The sequence below is a fragment of the Micropterus salmoides genome, unplaced genomic scaffold (genome assembly GCF_014851395.1).
Source record: "Micropterus salmoides isolate LMB-PRFRI ecotype aquatic unplaced genomic scaffold, ASM1485139v1 Ms_hic_scaffold_4, whole genome shotgun sequence".
Taxonomy (NCBI): Eukaryota; Metazoa; Chordata; class Actinopteri; order Centrarchiformes; family Centrarchidae; genus Micropterus; species Micropterus salmoides.
The window spans coordinates 20,814,309-20,836,983 of record NW_024043372.1 but is presented as its reverse complement, the minus strand read 5'-3'; the positions used below and the strand labels follow the sequence as shown (position 1 = coordinate 20,836,983).

At 38.2% G+C, this 22,675-nt stretch overlaps 1 pseudogene; it reads right to left on the bottom strand.

Moving 5' to 3' along the window:
• Nucleotides 1-511: 511 nt before the first annotated feature.
• Nucleotides 512-21,921, bottom strand: LOC119886126 (annotated as a pseudogene).
• Nucleotides 21,922-22,675: the final 754 nt, after the last annotated feature.

Sequence of the window (22,675 nt, the reverse complement as noted above, 5' to 3'; positions counted from 1 at the left end):
AACTTTACGTGATAACTGGTAACAGTTGACAACCAGGTTATTTTGAATGATGAAGCTACATGTCTCAAATTTAAACACACTCAGTGTATTTCCAGTGTTAATATTAGCAATCAGGTTTATGTGTCCTAGAAAATTTTTGATGATGTCTGATTTCTGACACTGTAAGTGTTTTTAAAAGTGTCAATAATTGTCTTCAATTGTAGTTTTAGTAGAGAGTAGTGTACTAATTCATGTAATGTGTCATTTTATTTTGGTTTTGTGAAGGTGCACTAAGTGGCAATAAAAAAGGAATCACTGCATGTATTTGGTGAATTAATGGAGCGAAATTTGTTTTTGCGATTGCACTGCAATATATTTTTCCAATAAATCATTGAGACACTGTCTGATTTGTGTAAAAATATCGTCACTTATTTAAGAGTATATCTTATATTTGAATGTTGTATATTATATACAGTATATCATTTGAATTAAGAATTAAGTGAAACAAACAGCTCAAAGGCAAAAAAGTAATTCATTTGCTTCCAGATTTATTTCTTGTTACACACTTGACACATAACACAAAAATGTCATATTGTATGATTTCTTGCATTGTGTCTTGTCATGACTGCTGCTCATTCTTTAGCGTCCTTTCCCTTTAAATCAATACAAAAGAGACACAAGTTAGTGGCTTAAGAAGCTCAAGATGTCCTGTCAAGATTATAAGAATACTTAAATATAAAATAATATAAAAATATAAATATTAGAAAGTGTAAATGCTACTAAATAAAAACAAATTAGAAATATATATATACCCTGCCGATTTCACGGCTTTTGGCCCTCAGCTTGTTGACCTGAGACTCTGCGATATCAGCACGCTCGTGAGCTTCCTCCATCTCATGCTGCACCTTTCTGTACCTGGACAGGTGAGTGTTGGCCTGCTCCTCCTGGGAAGCACAAAGTTAAAGCAGTGATGTCTTGAACAATCTTACCACTTATATGAAATAATACACACAGTCATTAAATCCTGTCAGTCCTGAGGTGTTAGAAAAGGTGCTACTGGTGTAGTGCATAATTTTGTGGCTCGAGTATTTCACACTCACAGCTTCCTCAGACTGCCTCTTGTAGGATTTCACTTTCAGCTGCAGCTTGTCCACCAGATCCTGAAGTCGGGCAATATTCTTCTTGTCCTCCTCGGTCTACAGGCGGCATACAGTATAGCGGGTTTGAGACGAACACTAAAGCAAATACCATCCTCCCATCGTGTTTTAGGAATATCTTCCAAACCACTTGAGAGCACAAAGCACATTCGTTCAAACATCTTCTGAAGTGAAGCCACTTCAGAGAGAATGATAGGAGCAAGGACGACCAAATAGGCTACACATACTGAAGATCTGAATAAACGCACAACAGCAGAGAAAATCACATATTTTTATCTTTACCACTTGTTTTTGGTAGATAATTTAGTGCTGTAAAAACACTGCCATCAAGCTGCCTGTGAGAACTGAGTGTGCATGAGTATAGGGTGGCTGTGGCTCAGCAGGTAGAGCAGAGGTCAAGGTTGCATGTCAAAGTGTCCTTGGGCAAGATACTGAACCCCAAATTACCCCTATGATGGCTGTTCCTTTGGCGTGTGAATGGGTAAAAGCGATGTAGTGTATAAGCGCTTTGAATGTTGGAAGGCCAGAGAGGCGCTATACAAATACAGAACATTTACATGTCAAAGTTACTTTAACTTTGCAATTTTCATAGTGAAAACCTGTTAAACAGATCTATAAATGTGTGACAGTGGTCATACTGAAATAATCACTTAACAGCATGTCTGTATTGCTGCATGTTTATTTTTAGCCAGCTATGCCACTTCAGCATGTCAAGCACTGTTGGAGCTTCATACAGACGATGGTGATTCATGCCCTCTAGGGGTCTGAAATATATTCTACAGTATTTCCAGTTTGTCTTCAGCAGCAGACATTAAAGAATTGCTTCAGAAAAATATTATATGACAATTAGCAGTTGCTTCACTGCTTGATGGTGTATAATGTATGATTTATGTGTTGGTTCTCTGTACCTGGTAAGTCAGTTCCTTCACTCTACGTTCATATTTACGGACGCCTTTCACAGCTTCAGCTCCACGTCTCTGCTCAGCCTCGACTTCAGACTCAAGCTCTCGGATCTTGACAATAAGAAGTGCAGATTTAATTTTATTTTTACTGAATGTATTTTAACAGATAAGTAATATATTCAAATATGATGAACAGGTTGCCTAAAAAGCAAGTAAAAAAAAACTTCAGTGAATTAAAGTGAGTGAGTATTGACATTCAGTTTTAACGTTGCTTGAGGGTTATCACACTCATACCGGGTGAAGAGTGTACAACTTGCAGCCTTTCAGATATCCAGTATATAAAAAGAGCGACAATCTCTACATGGTTCATTACAGATTCATTTCAAATCCATATTTTTAGAACACAGCGCCAAAACTGAAATTATTTTTCTCTGTAGTGAATGTACCCTAGCCTCCAGTTTCTGGAGCTGCTTCTTGCCGCCCTTCATGGCCAGATTCTCAGCTTCATCAAGGCGATGCTGCAGGTCCTTCACTGTCACCTCCAGGTTCTTCTTCATCCTCTCCAAATGAGAACTGGTGTCCTGCTCCTTCTTCAGCTCTTCTGCCATCATGGCAGCCTGAACATGGAGCAATTGTAAAAAGGGCCAACAAGTAGAATAATCAAGGGGAAAGGGGTAGATTATTACACAATAGTATTCAGCTGTAAATATAAAACAAAACAATTGTACTTTAAATTATAATGTCCATAAAGTCAATGTCATATTTTTTTTGCCCCACACAGATTTGGGTTACGTTTCCCTGATATCACTTTTTAAGTTAACTGACTTTCAAAGATTAACAGAAGAAACAAGTTTAAAAGTTATTAACAAAAATGTACTTTTTATCTACCTGTGTTTCTGAAACATATAAATAAATAAACCTAAAACAATTCCACTAAAATGTCATTATGGCTGTATGTATCACTTTCTTGAGAAAGCTGTAATAGAATAAATAATCAAGCTGCATTGACCATTGCTAGAATACGTATAGCTATAGTTTCCAGTATTGTTTAAATAAATCCATAACTGTTTTGCTGTCTGAGATTGCTTTTCTATTTTATTATTATGATTATTAATATTATTATTATTAGACAAGTTGTATATTATACTAAGTCTGAGCTCTGATCTTGGACCTATGTTTAAATGAAGCGGTAAGCGCTTGCTAAAATACATAACAGCTCACATCAGTGATGGCCTTCTTGGCCTTTTCTTCAGCGTTTCTTGCTTCCTGGACAGAATCTTCCACTTCACCTTGGATCTGGACAAGGTCAGCTTCCAACTTCTTCTTGGTGTTGATGAGGCTGGTATTCTGTTTTTAAAAAAGAAAAAATGAATTTGCATGTGTTGAATTACAGAAGAACAAAGTTTATATTCTTGTTTGTCAGCCTTTGAGCTGATACCTGAGAGTGCAGCAGCCCCACACGCTCGCTGGCATCAACCAGCTCCTGTTCAGCCACTTTACGACCTCTCTCTGTCTGCTCCAGTGCGACTCTCAGCTCCTCGATCTCAGCCAGTATCAGGTTGTTCCTGCGCTCCACTATAGCAACCTGCTCCCTCATGTCTTCCTGACCTCTAATGGCTTCATCAAGGTGCAGCTGGGCATCCTGAATTCAAGAAAATACAAATTCCATTTGGAATGTTTGAGCCATGTATATGTTTTTTTGTATATATTTATGTATTTCTATACCCGACCTTAAGCTGTCCCTGCATGTTCCTCAGCTGTTTCTGGGCTTCAGCTGCCTGGCGGTTGGCATGGCTCAGCTGAATCTCCATCTCATTGAGGTCTCCCTCCATCTTCTTCTTGACTCTCAGGGCATCGTTCCTACTCCTGATCTCAGCATCCAAAGTGCTCTGCATGGTCTCAATCACTCTCTGGCTGTTCCTTTTGATCTGGTCAATCTCCTCGTCCTTCTCTGCAATTTTTCTGTCAATTTCATTTTTGACCTGGGTCAGCTCCAGCTGGACACGGAGGATCTTTGATTCCTCATGCTCCAGTGTAGCCTACAAAATGAAAATGTAAGAAGTATACTGACGGCTGCAGTTTTTGGATTAAGATCAAGAGTTCCTCGTTGGAATTGTTCTTAGCAAATAAGTCATTTTAAATACCTCCGCCTCCTCTAGGGCAGTCTGGATTTCTGCTTTCTCATTCTCTACTGTCTTCTTACACTTTTCCAGTTCGTGAATTGTCTTTACTGATTCACCAATATGTTCAGTCAAATCAGTGATTTCCTCTGTTGAGAAAAAAAATTAAATCACATTAACACATTAATATTTTGTGTTAACAAAGTTTAGTAACTTTATAAAATTATAAAATAAAATTCTCTATCTCATTTTCACTAATAAGTTTAGGTCTGCCACTCATGTTTAAAAAAAATAAACAATTAGACATGAATTTCCCATACTCTGTAAGTTATTGTTTTTCCTCAATCTGGAATGTGTCACATATTTGGAAAAAGAATGTAGTGTCCACAATTATACACAGGATTTATTGTCTTACGTTGCAGGTTCTTGTTCTCCCTCTTCAGGGTCTCCAGCTGGTCCAGAGCTTCCTCATATGAATTTTTCAGCTTGAACATCTCAGTGCTGAGAGAACGAGCTTCTTTAAGAGATCCCTCCAGCTCTGCCTGGCATTCCTCATGCTTCTGCTTCCACTCTGCAAGAACCTGAGCATGTGAGAAACAAATTAGTATTTTCTGTCGCCTCTCGTTAACCAGCAGTAACAGTATATTACAAAAATATCAAACCTTATCAAAGTTCCTTTGCTTCTTGTCGAGGTTAGCAGCAAGAGCATTAGCTCTTTCAACATCGATCATCATGTCTTCCACTTCACCCAGGAGTCTCTGTTTTGTCTTTTCCAGAGAGGCACATTTTGCATTCACAGCCTCGATGGATTCCTCTGCATCCTGAAGACGCTGGGCAAGCTTTTTCCTGTTAGGAAAATGTGATGTAAAAACTTTCAGTGTATTATAAACTTACACTCTTTAGTAGCGGGTAGACAAAGTTAATATTGTAATGACTTACTTGGCTTCCTCCAGCTCCTCAGTGCGCTGAATGGCATCAGTCTCGTATTTGGCTCTCCACTGAGCCACCTCGCTGTTGGCCTTGGACAGGGCCCGCTGCAGCTCAGACTTGGCCTCCTGCTCCTCCTCATACTGCTCTCTGAGAAGGTCACAGTCATGACGAGCTGATTGAACAGCATGAGCCAGGGCGTTCTTGGCCTAATAATGACGTAATACATAATGTGGCAAATCAAATTTCTTATTATTAAAAAATACATTAGATCATCTGTTGCTATGTTAAATAAAGTATACTGCAGTACCTTAACTTCTTCCTCAAGGTGCCTCTTGAGCTCCTCAATTTGGTGAATAAAAGCCTGCTTTCCCCTTGTAAGCTGTGAAACAAGGGATTCCTTTTCCTCCAACTGACGCCCAAATTCCCCTGAGAAAAATGTATTATCATTGGTTAGTGATCTGTGCTACACTTTGCACTGTTTTCTGAAACATTGCAGGTTCAGATTGTTTTAACGCTCATCCCAAATGTTATGCTCACCATTTTCAGTCACCAGTCTTGATCTTTGAACATTTATTTCATTTAACTGACGCACATGTTCTTCATTCTTGGTCTTTAATTCACAATAGCTGATCCTCAAGAGAACGGCACATTTTCTCCAGGCTTCCCTACGGACACAAATCAACACGATGTAAAGTCCACTGTAGTCATAAGGCTTCTGTAGTTAATAAAACATGAATTGAGGTAATTATGGTTCTATAAATAAAAGAAACATTTGTAAATTGTACTTTTGATTTAGCAATAGCCTCCATATTGCTTGTGAGGTCATCGATCTCCATCTTATATTCCATTTTCTCTTTCTCCAGCTTCTGTTTGACTCTCTGGAGGTTATCAATCTGTTCTCCCAGCTCTGCCACGCTGTCAGCCTGCTTCTTGCGGAGAGCTGCAGCGGTGGCCTCGTGCTGCAGGGTGGACTCTTCCAGATCCCGACGCAGCTTCTGAAACTCAGCCTCGCGCTTCTTGTTCATCTCAATCTGAACAGATGTTGCTCCACCAGCTTCTTCGAGCCTCTCACTGATCTCCTCAAGTTCCCTGGAGAGATCAGACCTCTGCTTCTCCACCATGGCCCGAGCAGCACGCTCAGCCTCAATCTCTTCCTCCAGTTCCTCAATACGGGCCTGTGATGCAAAAACTTATTTATCTCAGGTCAGTTGTTTAGTTATAGTAGGTTTGAATTGGCTTGTAAGTCATGATTATACAACTTAAAGGACATTTCAAAATGGATTTAAACCACTTTTTTCTTAGAGTTGAATTCTTTGTCAGAGTAGAAAGGCCCCTGAAATAGCAGTTAAACAGGAGCCAATACCGATTAGCTTATTAGCATGATTATGATATGTTTGAAGAAGAAGTGTTATGGTTTTTCAAATGCCTTAATTATAAAGATGTAAGTGAACCAAAAAGGTCAACCTAAATGGGTATAATTTTAGTGAGTGTTAAATAGCTCCTGAATTTCATTTCGTCCATCCATCTGTAAACATGCATCTTTGACACACAATCACAAACATTCAAAGCAATTCCCCTCCACAAAGCCCAAACACATATTTAGACATTACCTGCAGTTCCTTGATCTTCTTCTGAAGTTGAAGACCAAGTGCCTGTTCATCTTCTATCTTGCTGAAAAGCTGGCTCATCTCAAAGTCCCTCCTTTGTTGGGCAAATAAAATGAAAAATGTACTTTGTCATTTTAGAAATTGTGGAGGTCATAAATTAAGTATTAAGTTATCATTCTTACACACTTCTTTATTTTCTCATCAGACTGCTGCTTGTCATTCTCTAAATCCATGATGGATTCATGGGCCAGTTTCAGGTCTCCTTCCATCTTTCTTTTTGATCTCTCAAGGTCCATACGAATCTTCCTCTCTTGCTCCAAGGAGCCTTCAATCTAGTGCATTCACATATAGTGTAATGAGTACCAGTGGAAATACAGAAAAACGTTAGCTGTTTCAAACAAATACACAGCCTCTCACATCGTCCACTTGCTGCTCCAGCTTGGTCTTGGCTTTCGTCAGAGTGTTGACTTTGTCTTTTCCTCTGCCTGCAGATCATCAAGGGTCTGCTGATGGGCCTCTTGGAGGGCTTTCTTCTCTTTAGTCAACTTGACAATGGTCTCATCTTGAGATGTCATTTCCTCAACCAGGTTTTTAACCTGTATGTGCAATATTGTGAGAATAACTTTTAATATTCAGCAAGAGCAGACTTTAAGGCCTTATGGAAGAAATACCAACCTTGTTCTCAGTGGCATGTTTCTCCTTTTCCACTTTGGCCAGGGTTAGCTCCAAGTCATCAATGTCTTTCTTCAGCTCAGAGCACTCGTCCTCCAGCTTCCTCTTCTTTGCAGTCAGCTCACCATTGACCTCTTCCTCATCCTCCAGTCTCTCAGCCGTCTCTTTGAGTTTGGCCTCAAGCTGGATTTTTGCTTTAATGAGCCCCTCACACCTTTCTTCTGCATCACTGAGGTTTTCAACTTCCTACATTTGCAATGACATACAATGGAAATAATATTTAGTTACTTGTAAAAACCAGGATCATTAAAGTAGCAGATTACTTTCTCATTTTATTTAACGTACAGACTGAATTTGTAGCTGCAAGTCATTCTTCTCCTGCAGCAGAGAAACCATCTTCTCCTCCAATTCTTTCTTCTTGGCCAGAGCCTTTGCTAGCTCCTCTTTGGTCTTTTCAAAGTCCTCTTTCATTTGGGCCATCTCTTTTTCAGTCTCTGCACTCTTCAGAAGAGGCTTAATCTTGAAGTACAGCTTCATCCATGGCCAGGTTTTAACATTCATGAATGAGCGAATGTTGTACTGAATAGAATATATTGACTCCCTGGTGACCCAAAGAAACAAGTCAGAAATTTTTGTAGAAAACACACACCATTATTTAAAAAAATGGGACAGTTAGGTGATACTATTGTTGCCTCCCTTACATCCCTTTTTGTGTGTAGAAATTAAATCTTAACAGCATAACAACTCTTTACAGAAATATTTCCAAAGTATGAAAGAGAGCCTGGGTTTATGTGATCAAGAACTCCAGTTAAGTAGAGATTTACAGTAGTTATGTAGTCTCAACCTACTGTTCTCAAAAGTATATATTGCTAGAGCCTGAAACATGACTACCATGGAAAACACTGTCAGCCTACAACACATTAATAAAGATGACAGTATTTTTTGTGAAGTTCCTGATATTACACAGCTTTACACACAACTGTGAGGTTAACTCAAGGTTCAGAATCCAACAATCTGTTATCCAGCAACTGCTCCTTGTCCCTGGTAGGCCACGCACACACTGACACGCTCCCCTTTCTTAATAATAAGAAATAAGACCAACATTTATATAATCTATTGTCTGCAAAGCTAGAGAAGCAGACACTATATCTCCTCATTTACATTTATTCTTTATATGTATTTAGATATTTAGTGTGTGTGTGTGTGTGTGTGTGTGTGTGTGTGTGTGTGTGTGTGTGTGTGTGTTTCAATGCTTTGGGCTTTAAGTGTCATTTGTACCTTGCAAAATATTAAGCCCACCTTCTCTGCATCATTTTGACAAATTCTCGTCTCATCAGGTAACCTCTGCAGAGAGCCTGAGTCATTGTGACCAGCTCAACCAGTTTCTCATCCCTCATCTCCTCAAGCATACCCAGAAGGCCAGCCTTGAAGAATACCTGATGATAGATGTAATAACATTGGCTCAACCAAAAATGTTTTTAGTTTCAAGCTTCATAGATGATTGTAATTACATTTGTTCATTTACCTTTGTATGGCCAAATCTGTACTGTGATTTGTCCACGCTTATTGATTCCAGTAGTTTCTCTGAGGCCTTCTTGTTGTCAATAAACTGTCCCTCAGGGATGACACTAGCATTCAATACTTTGTATCTGAAATTATTTATTTCAATCAGATCGACAGAACAGAATCAACATATGTGGACTAAGAGATACGAAATAGCTACTGTACCTCTGCTTGAAGTCACCATAAAGGATTCTGCTGGGGAAACCTTTCCTGCAGATTCTGATACCTTCCAGCACACCGTTACACCTCAGCTGGTGGATGACCAGGAAGTTCTCCATGAGACCTTAAACAATAACAAGGAAAACACAGTATGATAGACATGAAGCACTTGCTTGCTGTAGAGGTGTGTCATTTGCAGACATTGCGCTGCTTTGAAATAGCTATGTCCCATTGCTAACTATGGGACAGAAAGTAGATAAATGCGAGTGAGTTTAGGATTTATGAAGTGATTAAATAAAAAACAATGACATAAATCTAAATTGTTCTGAGCAATAGAGACTTCTGTCAGCCACAGACAAAACTGTTTTGCGACCTACCTGGTGTTTTCGATTCATTGGGAATCAGACAGCGCACAAAGTGTGGGTGAGTGCTCCTCAGGTTGGTCATCAGCTTGCCCAGGTTTTCCTGTTGATGGACAAAACTTTTATCATTTATATTTTCCCGCAAATTTTGACACTGACATGACTACATTACCCTACATATTTCAGAACGTTTAGATAATATACCCCAACAGCACAGCACAAAGTATACAAATGCTGGCAAAAGCATATATTTCAAAGCAAAAAAATAAAAAAGAAGTCTTTCAGTAATGATTGTTTTACCAATAATCTGAGCAAGAAATGGGTCATTTTGCTTGCTTCACCCACAGTTTGCTTTACCAGGAGACTGAACCCGAACCACCAAAGTTGAAGGTCTTCCTAATCAAGAAACCACCTTGATCTGGAGCAATGTGCATTCAGGTAACAAACCTGGGCCTGCCACAAGAAGAACTTTTTCACTGATAAACTACATGCATGCTTCTTGTGTAAAGCTTTGTGTTAGGATCTCCTATAATAAACAATCCCCTGTATGGTGGACACAAAGTCATTCATGTGAGTATTTAAAAGTGAAAATAAGAATTACCCTGAAGAGAGCCGATACTGTCTGGAAGGAGCCACCCTTCTTCTTGCCAGCCTTCTTTCCACCTTTGCCATCTGAAAAAAGCATTTAAAATGATATCTTCATTTTGCAATTTGGTAGAAATCACTTCCATGTATGATGGTTTTGATGTTGCTGAATGTACTTTTTATAGTTTCATCCTAAATTGTTTGGGGTGTCTTTGTATAAACCCCCTCAGCATCCCTTATCCTCCCTTAAAAAAATCTAAACTAGGAAATAAAAACTGATGATGTGGCTGAAACCATCATATGATACCTACCTTCTGTTGAGGCATGTGATGCATAGAGGTGAGCCAACAGTTTGACTGAAGACTTCTGGTAGAGCTGAACCACTGAGTCATTCAGGGGGTCTTTGTTCTTATCCAGCCATCCAACGACATTGTAATCAACAGTGCCAGCATAGTGCACCAGGGCGAAATGGGCCTCAGCTTTGCCTTTGGCAGGTTTGGGTTTCTGGAAGGGGGCACTTTTACCAAGATGCTGGTCATACAGTTTGTTCTTGAAGGTGACGTCTGTAGCCTTGGGGAACATGCACTCCTCTTCAAGGATGGAGAAGATGCCCATTGGCTGTTAACAATAAAACAAATAACACAAAATAAAAATCCTGTACTGTCACACTATGGTACTTGTTTCATCATTGTTTCTCCTGTAGTACCTTCTCTATAAGCTCAATACAGGCAGCCAAGTCCATGCCAAAGTCAATGAACTCCCATTCAATTCCCTCTTTCTTGTACTCTTCTTGCTCCAGGACAAACATGTGGTGGTTGAAAAACTGTTGCAGTTTTTCATTAGTGAAGTTGATGCACAGCTGCTCCAAGCTGTTGTACTTGAGATAACAAAAAAAGACAGTGTCAAACTTTTAGTGTGCTGGTCTACTCTGTAAAACTTAACAAGTGCAATGTGCTGTTTACGTACATCAAAGATTTCAAACCCTGCAATGTCTAAGACACCGATGAAAAAGTTTCTGGGCTGCTTGGTATCCAGCATCTCATTGATTCTGACGACCATCCACAAGAACATTTTCTCATAGACAGACTTGGAGAGAGCCATGACGGAATTATGCACCTAAAGATTGAAAGAGTTGGAGTTCCGGTTATCCTGAACAATTAGTATTTTTCATATAAACGGACATTTTCATAAACTAATATTTTTATGTTAATTACCTGTGGCACAGTTTGACCTTTGACCACCATTTCGTTGCCAACCTTGACTCTTGGGTAACATAATGCCTTGAGCATATCAGCAGAGTTCAGGCCCATTAGGTAGGCGATTTTATCAGCCTCTGAAAATCAGAACAGAAACCACAAAGATTACCCACATCACTAAATGATTCTAATAAGTTACGTTAGTGATTGTTGATGGCATGTAAATCTACTGTATTTTTCCCTCATCATGTGCTGCTTATTTGGATGCAGGTCACTGGGATAGCAGACTCGGCAGAGTAGTTTTCCATAGCCAAATCCTCCAGCTCCTCCTGGGAAATCCTGAGGCACTCCCAAGCCAGATGGGATCCAGCATTTTCTGGGTCGGCCCCAGGGTCTCGTCCCAGTTGAATGTGCCAAGGATACATTCCTTGGAAAGCATCTGGGAGGCATCTTTATCAGATCCCCAAACTGGCTCCTTTTCAGTGTAAAGGGCCAGCAGGTCTACTCTGAGCTCCCTCCACGTATCTGGACTCCTTAGTGATGTTAGTGATGATGAATATGTTGCACAATAAAGAAATGTTACTCTAGCATTTACCCTCAGTGCCATCCGGCTCAGCCTGCTCTTCCCGCTGTTTCTGCTTGAACTTCATGTTTCCATGATGCATCACAGCTCCAGTCAGCTTGTAAATGCTCATCTTTTCTTCTGCAGTGAATCCGAGGATGTCAATGGCAGTCTGCAGAATGAATCATCAACACCACAGATTTATTGTAACATGTTGCTCTTCTGTTGTTTACAAAATTTTTGTCTTTCAGTAAAGGATTCTCATCACAGAGGTTTATTGTGTTATCAGTTTCTCCAACAAAACAAAGTAAGATGATGCCATCTGAGGAACCTTTACAATATGTACCATATTCAATCAACTCAAAGTTGTTTAGGATTTTGCAGCGTGTGCTTACATCGGTGGCAATGAATTCTTCAACGTCATCGATACTCTTGACAGTGATTTCACCGTGACTAATCATGGGAAAGTCATATGGGTTGGTGGTGATGAGGAGGCCATCTGAAATATATTAATTGTATTTCATTACACAGACTCAGATGAAGCATGTCTTTATGCTATAAAATGATGTATGGCTAAATTGGTTCCCTCACCTATCAGCTCAGGTTTGTGGCCTGTTGCGAGCTGATAGAAGATGTGGTAGCTCCTCTCAGCAGACAGCTGGAACGTCACTCGAGACTTCTCCAGCAGATCTATAAAACAAGGCAATGAGCTTGTTTACAGTTTGTCTTTTAATCAAACCTACTAGATAATGATAGGCTGGACACTTACATGTTTCAATATCAGCTGAAGCCAACTTTCCCGTTGATCCAAAATGGATTCTGATGAATTTACCCTACAGAAGAATGCAGTTATCAGTGTGGGCATCATTCTTCTAGTTTCACATGCCTTATACTTGGTAGTAAATGTTATTTGAATCCTACTGCAGGTCTTTCAACTTGCACTACACAGAGAATGCAGCAGAAACAGTTAAATGATTAATTAATAATTAGTACTATAGCAAAAAACCAGCATACATCAAAAATGTGATATTACATTCCTATATACACTATAGTGTAAAGACAAACAAAACGAGAGCTAGAAGACTAGAATACCATCTTAAAAACAGACACTATTTTAAAGCAACAGGATTTTGTAAACCAAAGCTTACAAAGCGAGATGAGTTGTCATTCCTCACAGTTTTGGCATTGCCGTAAGCCTCCAGCAGGGGATTGGCTGCAATGATTTGATCTTCCAGCGACCCCTTAAAACAATGTTACATGATGTGTTTGTATTTACATATACACATAGATATATTATATATTTAGACATTATTTAGCAGATTTTTCTAGGAACTGACTCAGACCCCTTGAAAAACATTAATTTTGTCAATGTGACAGTACTCTTTCACTCTTTCTTTTCACTTTACGTTTCATATTAATATTGTTCAACTTCTCTTACCTGCATCTTGCTAGAAACCTGTTCTGATTTCTTTCCTCCAGACACTGCGATTGTCGCAAAGTACTGGATGACACGTTTGGTGTTGACAGTCTTTCCTGCACCAGATTCTCCACTAGAATGCAGAAAATTATATGTCACGTGTGTTGGTGTAAGTCAGACATAATACAGTACAGAAATAATCAGTTATATCAATCCACATTAGCTCCCTTTAGCATTGACTTACGTAATCAGGATTGACTGATTCTCACGATCTGTTGAGAGAATGACAATTGAGTACACGCATTGTATTATTGCATTAATTGATCTTAAATAGTATTATTATATTTATTTATTACAGCACTCACCAGCATGGCACGATAAAGTGCATATTTACCAGTGTTGTGGAAGATATTAAAACCATGGATAATTTTAAAAGGCTCGCTCCTCTTAAATTCAGGACAGATTTATAGCTTACAAACTGATTGATACCTTGGAGCATGAACTGATAGGCATTGTCAGAGATGGAGAAGATGTGGGGTGGAGCCTCAATCCTCTTTTTGCCTCTATATCCTGTGACAACTGCGGTGTCATACACTGGGAGCCACTTGTAGGGGTTCACAGTGACACAGAACAGCCCTGAGTAGGTCTGTTTTAAGAAGAGAACATATATATTAGATGTGACTGTCATACTTGCAATATGTGAGTTTTATTTAATGTTTAAACTGGTCTTACGTAGATCATCCATGCTGCATAGCGCTCTTTGAGGTTATACAGCACAGAAGGTTCACTGAGGTGGGTCATCATGGCCATGTCCTCAATCTTATCGTACTTTGGAGGGTTCATGGGGAAGATGTCGTCTTCTTTTACAGTGAGGGTCTGTACGAAAACAGTGGAGAATTAGTTCTAAGAATGTGCAGCAGCATTATGAAATAAAGTGTGAGGATATGTAGTCATTACATTTATCTGTGTGTTTGTATTATGTGAAAATAAGTGTCTACATACCTTCCCTCCCTTAATTTCAACTGTGGCTTTGCCACCCTCCTTCTTCACTAGTTTTCCCTTCACATACATCTGAGTGGGCTCCACCACAAAATAAGCTGTTTTGGCATCAAAGGGAGTGTTTTGAGCCTCTATTCTCTCCCTTTCAGATTTCCTGAGGTAAATGGCCGCTGGGCCAAAACACTCCATTTCTGCGTCTGTACTCATGGCTCCTCTGTAAAAATAAATTAAGTATAAATGAAATGATGAAATTGTGTCTTTAAAAAAGATATTTTAAGATTATATTCAAAAAAAATTATAATTAGTATCTTTTTTTCTGTCAAGTCACTAGTTGCATGGATGTCATTTACCTTTTTGCTGCCAAGTGATGCAGTTGTTTTGTGGGAACTGAAAAAAGTGAGTCATTAGAAAAAGAAAAAACATGCAAAAGCTTCACTTTTTCATCAAACTTTTGCAATCTCGCAAAACAACAATTAATTCATTAAAAAAGCATTTACTACTGTAAAAAGTGTGTTAGAAGACTCACCTGCGATGGCAGCCTGTCGGTTCAAAACTTTTGACGAGTCTGGGAGTGTTTCTTTTATACTGAAATCTCTGGACACCACACAGGGGCAGCCCTCTTGTTAAGGTCACTGAGACTGTCTTCGAAGAATGACATCAGTTGGCTTCTTAACCTTATCATCACAACTAGTGTCACCTTATCCTGTAGAATACAAAACAAGCTTTAAATGAAACCCCAGATCAAAATCGCAGATTCCTGTCCAGTATTCACCCAGCTGGTTAAGACTATCATTTTCACATCTCATAATGTCTTAATTTGTTCAAAGAAAGAATTGAAACATGCTGTATTTCTTACTAAAGGACTTTTCTTACATATGCAAAAATAAGGAATTAAGATACTACACAAAATCTGAATCATGAATATTTGTGAATGTCGGATAGAAAGTCTTTTTTACAGGACTATGGTCTCAAACTGTATGCACACATTTAAGTTTGTTGTGACATTAAACAAACCTTTGGCAGTGACATTGTTTCAAACATCTCTTGAGAATAGGGCCAAGAGTTTGGCTGAAGCTAATTTAAGATCCCATTATGGTCCATTATGCTGTTGTGCTTTCTCTCCAAAGAAAGATGACGCCTAGGACGCTGTGAAAGTATTCTCTTGTGGTGTGATTAAGTTGCAATAAAAGGTGATATTCAATATGTCTGGCCTTTCTTTACAGTCGTATTAGGACTTAAAGCAAATATAGCCTTCAGTTCACAAATACCCAAGCTCATACTTTTGCAATTGTTGACAAATGCATTGAACGCTTTTGTTAATTACATGTCAGATGTATTTCAGCATCCTGTTACTAAGCACCTCAGAAACAAATTCCAGGCTGAGTAGCTCCTTATTCTTGGTTCAGAGTATCAATATTGTTACTAGACCATAAACTCATCAAGTTCAGTTTAGTTCTGTATGGTGGTAAGTAGACATCTGTAGAAGTTTGTTTCTGTTCCTTTGTAGTTTCATAAGTTCGGTGGGCGCATGGTGCTAGCATTACTTATTGTTTGGTTCCTGTGGGGGCCTCTGATGCTACAAATGCTTGTGCTGCAAGTATTTGGAAAGGTGTGCCACCCAAATGAGGTATGTGTAACTGTGTGCTCCATGGTCATATAGTTAATATAGTTTAGGAAATGAAAAAGCAATGTATCATACTTAATTGTAGTTGTCAATTGTAGTGTGTTGGTTGCCAATGGTGACACTAATAACAATGATCAGATGAGCTAATGCACAATTCAGTAAAAAAAATATAATCTTGAAAAATAGACATTGAATGAGAACATCTTGTGGTTTCACAATTGCGATTAATATCCATCCATCATTTAGTCACTAAACTAAACTATGCACAAAATTTTAGTGCATAGTTTATATTCCTGTATAACTTAAGTAAACATGCAGAGATGAAAGCATGTAATCACGTAACATTTTCTTTTTTTTTCATTTTTCATAACATATTTTTCACTGCAGTCTTACCAATGTAGTTGTAATGGATGGTCTTTATTATGTTGTGTAAGCCAGTACTGTAAAGGCCAGTGGGTTGTTAATGTGTGTAATGCTGTAATACAAGAGGAGAAGACAAGGTAGGGATTCTGGTAAACACTGATAAACATCACTGTGCGCTACACTAGCAAATGAAGACACTGTATTGTATACAGGGAAAGGTCTCTGAGAGAAGGCGAATAACAAACAAATAAAAAACCTGAGAAGCTCACATGCACATATGAGATTGGAAGCAATATCTGACCAGTGCAGCTGCTCTAATTTCATATGATAAAAAAATAGCCAATATAATGTTAATAAGTGTTTTACTATTACAAGAGGCTTCATTTTTAAGTCTTCAATTGTATCCACTGTAGTAATTTATTATTTTTAAAGAACCAATAATCAACTGCTAATATTTCCCTTAATGAAAACAAATCCACTTAATAGAGCATCTGTTGGTCTTTGGTAAACACTGTCCAGTCTTCAGAGTGGCAAAAACATTCCAAAGCTGCTAATATTCCCTTGTGTGTGACAAATAAGACATTTCTGTGCAGGTGCTAAGTAGCACATTGCAAATTTTGTTCTTGTGTGTGCATGGGTGTTTAAGTATGTGCGCGTGTGTGTGTGTTGGGCGTGTGTGTGTGTGTGTGTGTGTTACCATTTACTCTTGTAAGAGAGAAATTCAAATTAGTAAGAGCAGAAGGGGTGTGAGGAAAAGACTGTCAAAAAATTGAAGAGTAATTATTTTCTTTGCTGTCTTCTTGAGTCGACGCCAAAACAGATCAATTGCGTTTATAACACTGAAAGCAGAGTTTGAGAAATTTAAATACTTTATTTTCAATTGGGCCTTCACTGTGTTTGTTGTTAACACCTGTGAAATGTAATGTACTTCATTGTGGCATTGCTGACTAATGATAACACTCTAAATTAGTTTGAGAGTATGTGCACATGTGTGTATCCATATCTTATTAATGCAAGTTGATGTGCTTTAATGATTCTTGTCATTTTTGGATTGTGTCCACATGGTAGAATGCACTTACTGCAAATTGCTTTAGATCAAGGCATCAGCTAAATAAATGGAGTATAATACATGCATTAAATTAGGGGTCTTTGAGGTTTTGTGTTGTTTACTACAACTCTGATTGAGGTTAAACTACCAAAGTACAGTATTTTGTTAATATTATGGTATGGTCTCTGTCATCTGTGCAAAGATTGTAAGCTTCAATCATTGCATGAACTGGCATTAGTTGGGAGAGGATGAACACTTTTTATAGTTTTCTCATTTGCTTAAACACATTTCTTGGAATTATGCCTCATTTTGTCAAAACTCCTAACACAAACCCAATTCTCCAAACTTCCTATGTTCAGGTCAAAATGAAGCTCTCCACTACAACACTATAACATAGTCTTACACACTGGTGAGATAAATTCAAAGCAAAACTACAAAAACAGGTTATATGTAATGTTGCTTGTGGCTCTCAAAAATGTTTTTACATAATGAACATAACTTCCTTCACGTCTCTCTGGATCCATTGTTCCAAAACTGAATGAACTGACTCTGGTCCTTTTATCTATCTTTTGACGGTTTCTGATTGGTGTGTGATCAATTATGAGTCCTTGTGTTTCTGGGCATTTGTGTGCTAATTGAGCTCAAGCTTTGCTGACTTGAGCAAAAATGATTGAATGTTAGAGCTTTCTAAATGACCACATGGTGTAGTAATGAGAAATGAAAGGATTTGTGTGTAGAGTTTTGCAGTGAAAGTTCAACAAATCTGAATCATGTGTCAAAACAGGGAGTAGTGCTTAAAGTTTAGGGAAATTGGTGTGCTTTTTGATGAATGGCTTATCGTTTTGAAATTTTTGTTCAAAAGCCTGGTTATATTATTTAAGCAATCGAGAAAACTGTAGTGCCAAACTACTCATTTTAGTTGCTAAGTTGCTGAATGGTGCGCATTTGTGGATTTCGTGACGAGAGAGCACACTCAGGTAGGTGTGGAGATAAAGTGAAGGTAAGAAACCTGATGTCATGACATTTCATGAAATCAGTATCATGTCTTAAAATGAAGATTTGTTCAGTTTGTTGACCTGAGAATCAGGAACGCCAGGTAACTTCTGCTAATATCCAACTAATTCTAGACATGATGAGATGTAAGTGCATTGGGCTGACAGTGATTGACAGTTCATAAATTAATTTGGGAAGTGTGCTCACGCAAACACTCCGCCAAAGTAACCTTTTGTTTATGATTTATTCATTTTGACTGAACCACCAATAACTATTTTATTTGAATTAGTAAAAAATTGCTTTTAACCTTCTGACAAAACAACGTTGCATAATTTTGATCGCAAATGTCAAAGGAGTTCATTGAGTGAAATGCCAAAGTTAGCTGTACTTCTGTTGTAATACGGAAAGAGATTTTTTAACAAAGCACTTTCCTACATGACATATGTGTTTCAGTCATTTTCTTGAATACACTCTTCCAGTTGTGTGTCCGTTAATAAGGGATTATCAGCCACCAGATTGAGTACATTGTAATTTTAATTAACTTAAAATGTTTCATATGCCCATAATAAATAACTGGCATGTCAATCCAATTCAGTTTGTTGTCTTTGATTAGTTACTAAAATATAATGTTTATGTTTATGTTTAATGTTTATTCTTTAATTTTATTTAAAGGTTTGCAAAGTAGTAGTGGATTTCTTTTATTCATAGGTTCATTCATATCTCACACATATGACACATTTGTACTACACTAGTAATTTCTGTCCCCTACAAGTAAGTGGTTCTCTACATTGGGGTACAGATGAGTATCCAGTTCTGCTCTTCACTTCCCATGTTTGCCCATTTATGAAAGAGCTTTCCCATATCACTGTGTTGCCAAGCCAACATTTTTTTCATCCAGGAATAGTTTCACAGTCGGTCAATTAACTTATATATTCGGAGAGGTGCGCACACCAATGCAAATAAAGGTAATTTGGATAATTTATAGAGAATTATTGTTTCATTGACAAAATGAAGTATATAAATACTGTAATATACAATAAAGACTTCATAGAGATTAGATACAAAATACAACTTGAAATACAACATACAGACACAGAGATTCCAACTTTATTAGAGAGATTACAGGAAAACTGTTATACAACAGTGTTATACCCTCAGCTATCTCTCAGACTTTTCTGTGATGTTTCTGTCAGTTCACATGGATTGGCAGAGGTGCCACCTCACTCAGATCCCCTTTCTTCTTCTTCTTCCTTCACTTCCTCTGTGGATAAGCAATAATATAGCATCAGTTAGTTGGTTTGGAATTGTACAAATCCAGCAAAAACGCACATGGCATTTAGCAAGCTACTAATAATTTTACATTATGAAATGGTTAAAAGGGACACTCTTACTTACACTCACACTTATGTTAAAACACAGCCTGTTGTACAATGTCTTCTGTGGCTCTGGAGGAGCTTTGCAAAGTTTGTTGATATCTTCAGTTTTATCAGCTGGTGCTTAAGATAAAAATATTAACAGAAATCCTGTGTCACAAATTAGGAAATATAGAATCCTGTGATTCTGGAGGTTGACTGGTGACTAAAAGTTTAAAAAAAATCATTATGTCTGCTTCTTTGACTGTGACAATTCTTCTTTTAAAGGATAGTTTCACAATTTTCATGTATGTCTTTTAAACCAAAGTCACACGCCAACATGAATATTAAACAGAAAACAGTGTCTGTGGAAAAACAAGTTCATCTTTAGATACACTTTGTAATCTATTTTTACCAAAAAGAAGGACTTGTCGCCCGTCACTTACACTGAAAGTGCATTAGGAAGGCATCTCTTAATAGGAGGAATGATTAAAGCAAGCAATAACTGTTTCAATGTACACGCAGTGAACCCAATATTTTCATCTCTTGTGAGTTCCCCAACATTAAGGAAGTGCATTTCTAAATCGCTGGAGCACAAAAACATAACGGCTATGTTCACTATTGCCCCCTTGGGACAGACGGGCTACTGATGCCTGAGTGAATTAATTAATGAGAATTCAAGCATCTATTCTGGGTGTATAGAGTAGAAGTAGTAGCAGTAGTAGTAGAGTTGAAGCTTCCTGCCGTGCAAGAAGCACAGACATAAACAGTGATTTCTGACTTGTAAGGACTCTGAAACAGTATATCAGTGACTGTTCTATGGTTCCCCAAACATGGCAAGGGCCTACTGTTATGCCAGGGAGCATTAAAAAGATGCGTCTAACTACTGCTTCTAACTACTGACTACTGAACCAACTCTTAAAATGTTGCTCCCATCTTCACAATTTATGACAGCCCTTATTGCAAAAATCAGGCACAGTGCTGACATGTATGCACTTCTAAACATGAGTCACAATTAAACAAATATAAATAAAAATCTTTAAATGTGTCATACCATATGTTAAAAGGTTATGATGGACTGTCCAGCGTGTTTCCCTGCCTTCTGTCCAATGCATGGTGAGATAGATGTGAACAAGCCTCTGTGAACCTGAGCAGGAAAAGACAACATATATTTACATAAGTTAATTATTATTTCTAAATGGGTACTTATATTATAGATTATAGTATACTTTTGCATTTAATGGTCGCACAGCATGAGTTGGTGATGTGGTGTAATGTTAAGGGACCAGAGGATAATGATAAAGAAGCTGGTAACATAAGCAGCATGTTTGCACCTTTGCAACTTGAGGCTCCCTCTGGTGTTTATAAGATGCCAGTGACCCCCACCACCCAACCACACACACACACACATACTCAGTGTGGTCCACCACACTTAATGTGGTCTTCTTAATATGAAAAGTTACTGCACAAAGGTTTTGAACCACCTCTCAATTTGCATCATCCAAATTGAAACGAGCAGCCTCCAAAATATTGTGTATGACTGACAGACTGTTGGAGACAGTTCTACAGTCACCCCACAAACTCCTCACCATCGGATCCCACACTATAATCCCGGGAGCTCTTTTACAAGATGGACAAGCAGCCAGGGTCAAAACCCAACACTGAAACTTAACATTAAACCCTAAACCTAGTCACAAACAAAATATTTTGACATTCTTCAAATTGACAACGATTCCACTCACTGGTTCTTAGAGTAGTATCTGAGTATAGTTTAATGTGAACATGCGTTGAAAGACTGCAATAGCATATCAAAACAATATCAAGGTACATTTGGTATAAATGACACTAAAGCAAGTTTGATACAGCTCAATACAAGTTCTTAAAAAGCAAAACACATTCTTGAGATTTTTTTACCTTGAGGTCACAGCTGCACAGATAGTGAGCTTGACATACACGTCCTTATTTTACAAACCAAAAACATTGTTAGTGAAAGTTATGAAACATTTTAACTTCTGTTCTAAAACAACCAAATGTACAATGTACAAATGATCCGAAGGACTTCCACAAAACAGGGTTTTAAAGTCAGTCCATAGAAAATTAGTGTTTGAACATAACTAAAACCTTTCTATAGAATTTAACCTTTAAAAATATAATATACTAACTGGATCATAATTACAATCTTCAAATATATGAATATATGTACTTACATGGTTAAACAGGGATGCTACTGTCATGGAACATGTATCTCCATGCTCTTTGTGGCCAGCTTGTAGACAGGAATGTTACAATCACCTTGGTTTGTTATCCCGAGCCCAGTTGTTTCTGCGAGACAAATGAAGAAACTGACAGATGGAGATCAAAGACACAATAAGCCTCTCGAGCATGTGGCATTTGGCTTGAGCATCAACACAAGCCTGGTGCTATATTTGAGTTTTGTCCTAATAAGACAACAGATTACACAGCAGGTATAGTGTAACTCATGCTCACTGAAGACAGAGGCTCATTATATCTTCTTGGTAACCACTTTAGAATTTCTTATTCATTGCCACAAGTAGAAACTCTTTCCAACAGAAACAGTGACTAACCACACTTCTACATTTTGCCGGCTGTGAGCCACGTTCTTGGAAAAAAACTTTTGGCTACAAGTCCACCTGCCATCTATGACAACATCTTCTATCCCATCACATACTGTAGACATCTAAAAAACAAAAACAGCTTAGAAGGTCATGCCCTAAACATATTGAACTTTAACATACACAAAACCCCATCATGGTGAGGTGATTTGTGAAACATAAAGGAAGTCGAGTAGCAATCAATCACTCAGTTGCTCTACATTTGGGGACTGTTTCCATCTCCCTTGTGAATCCCTCAAGAAGAAGAATAAGAACAGCTGTTGGCACTGTTGTGAAAAATAATCCCTTGGCAGGCCATCCTTTTCTTTAAAGCTCATTGGCACACATAATAATCATTTCTGACTTGTAAGGACTCTGAAACAGTATATCAGTGACTTTTTAAAGGTTCCCAAAAGCATAGCAAGGGGCTCCTTTTGTGCCAGGAAGCATTAAAAAGATGCATTAGTCACACC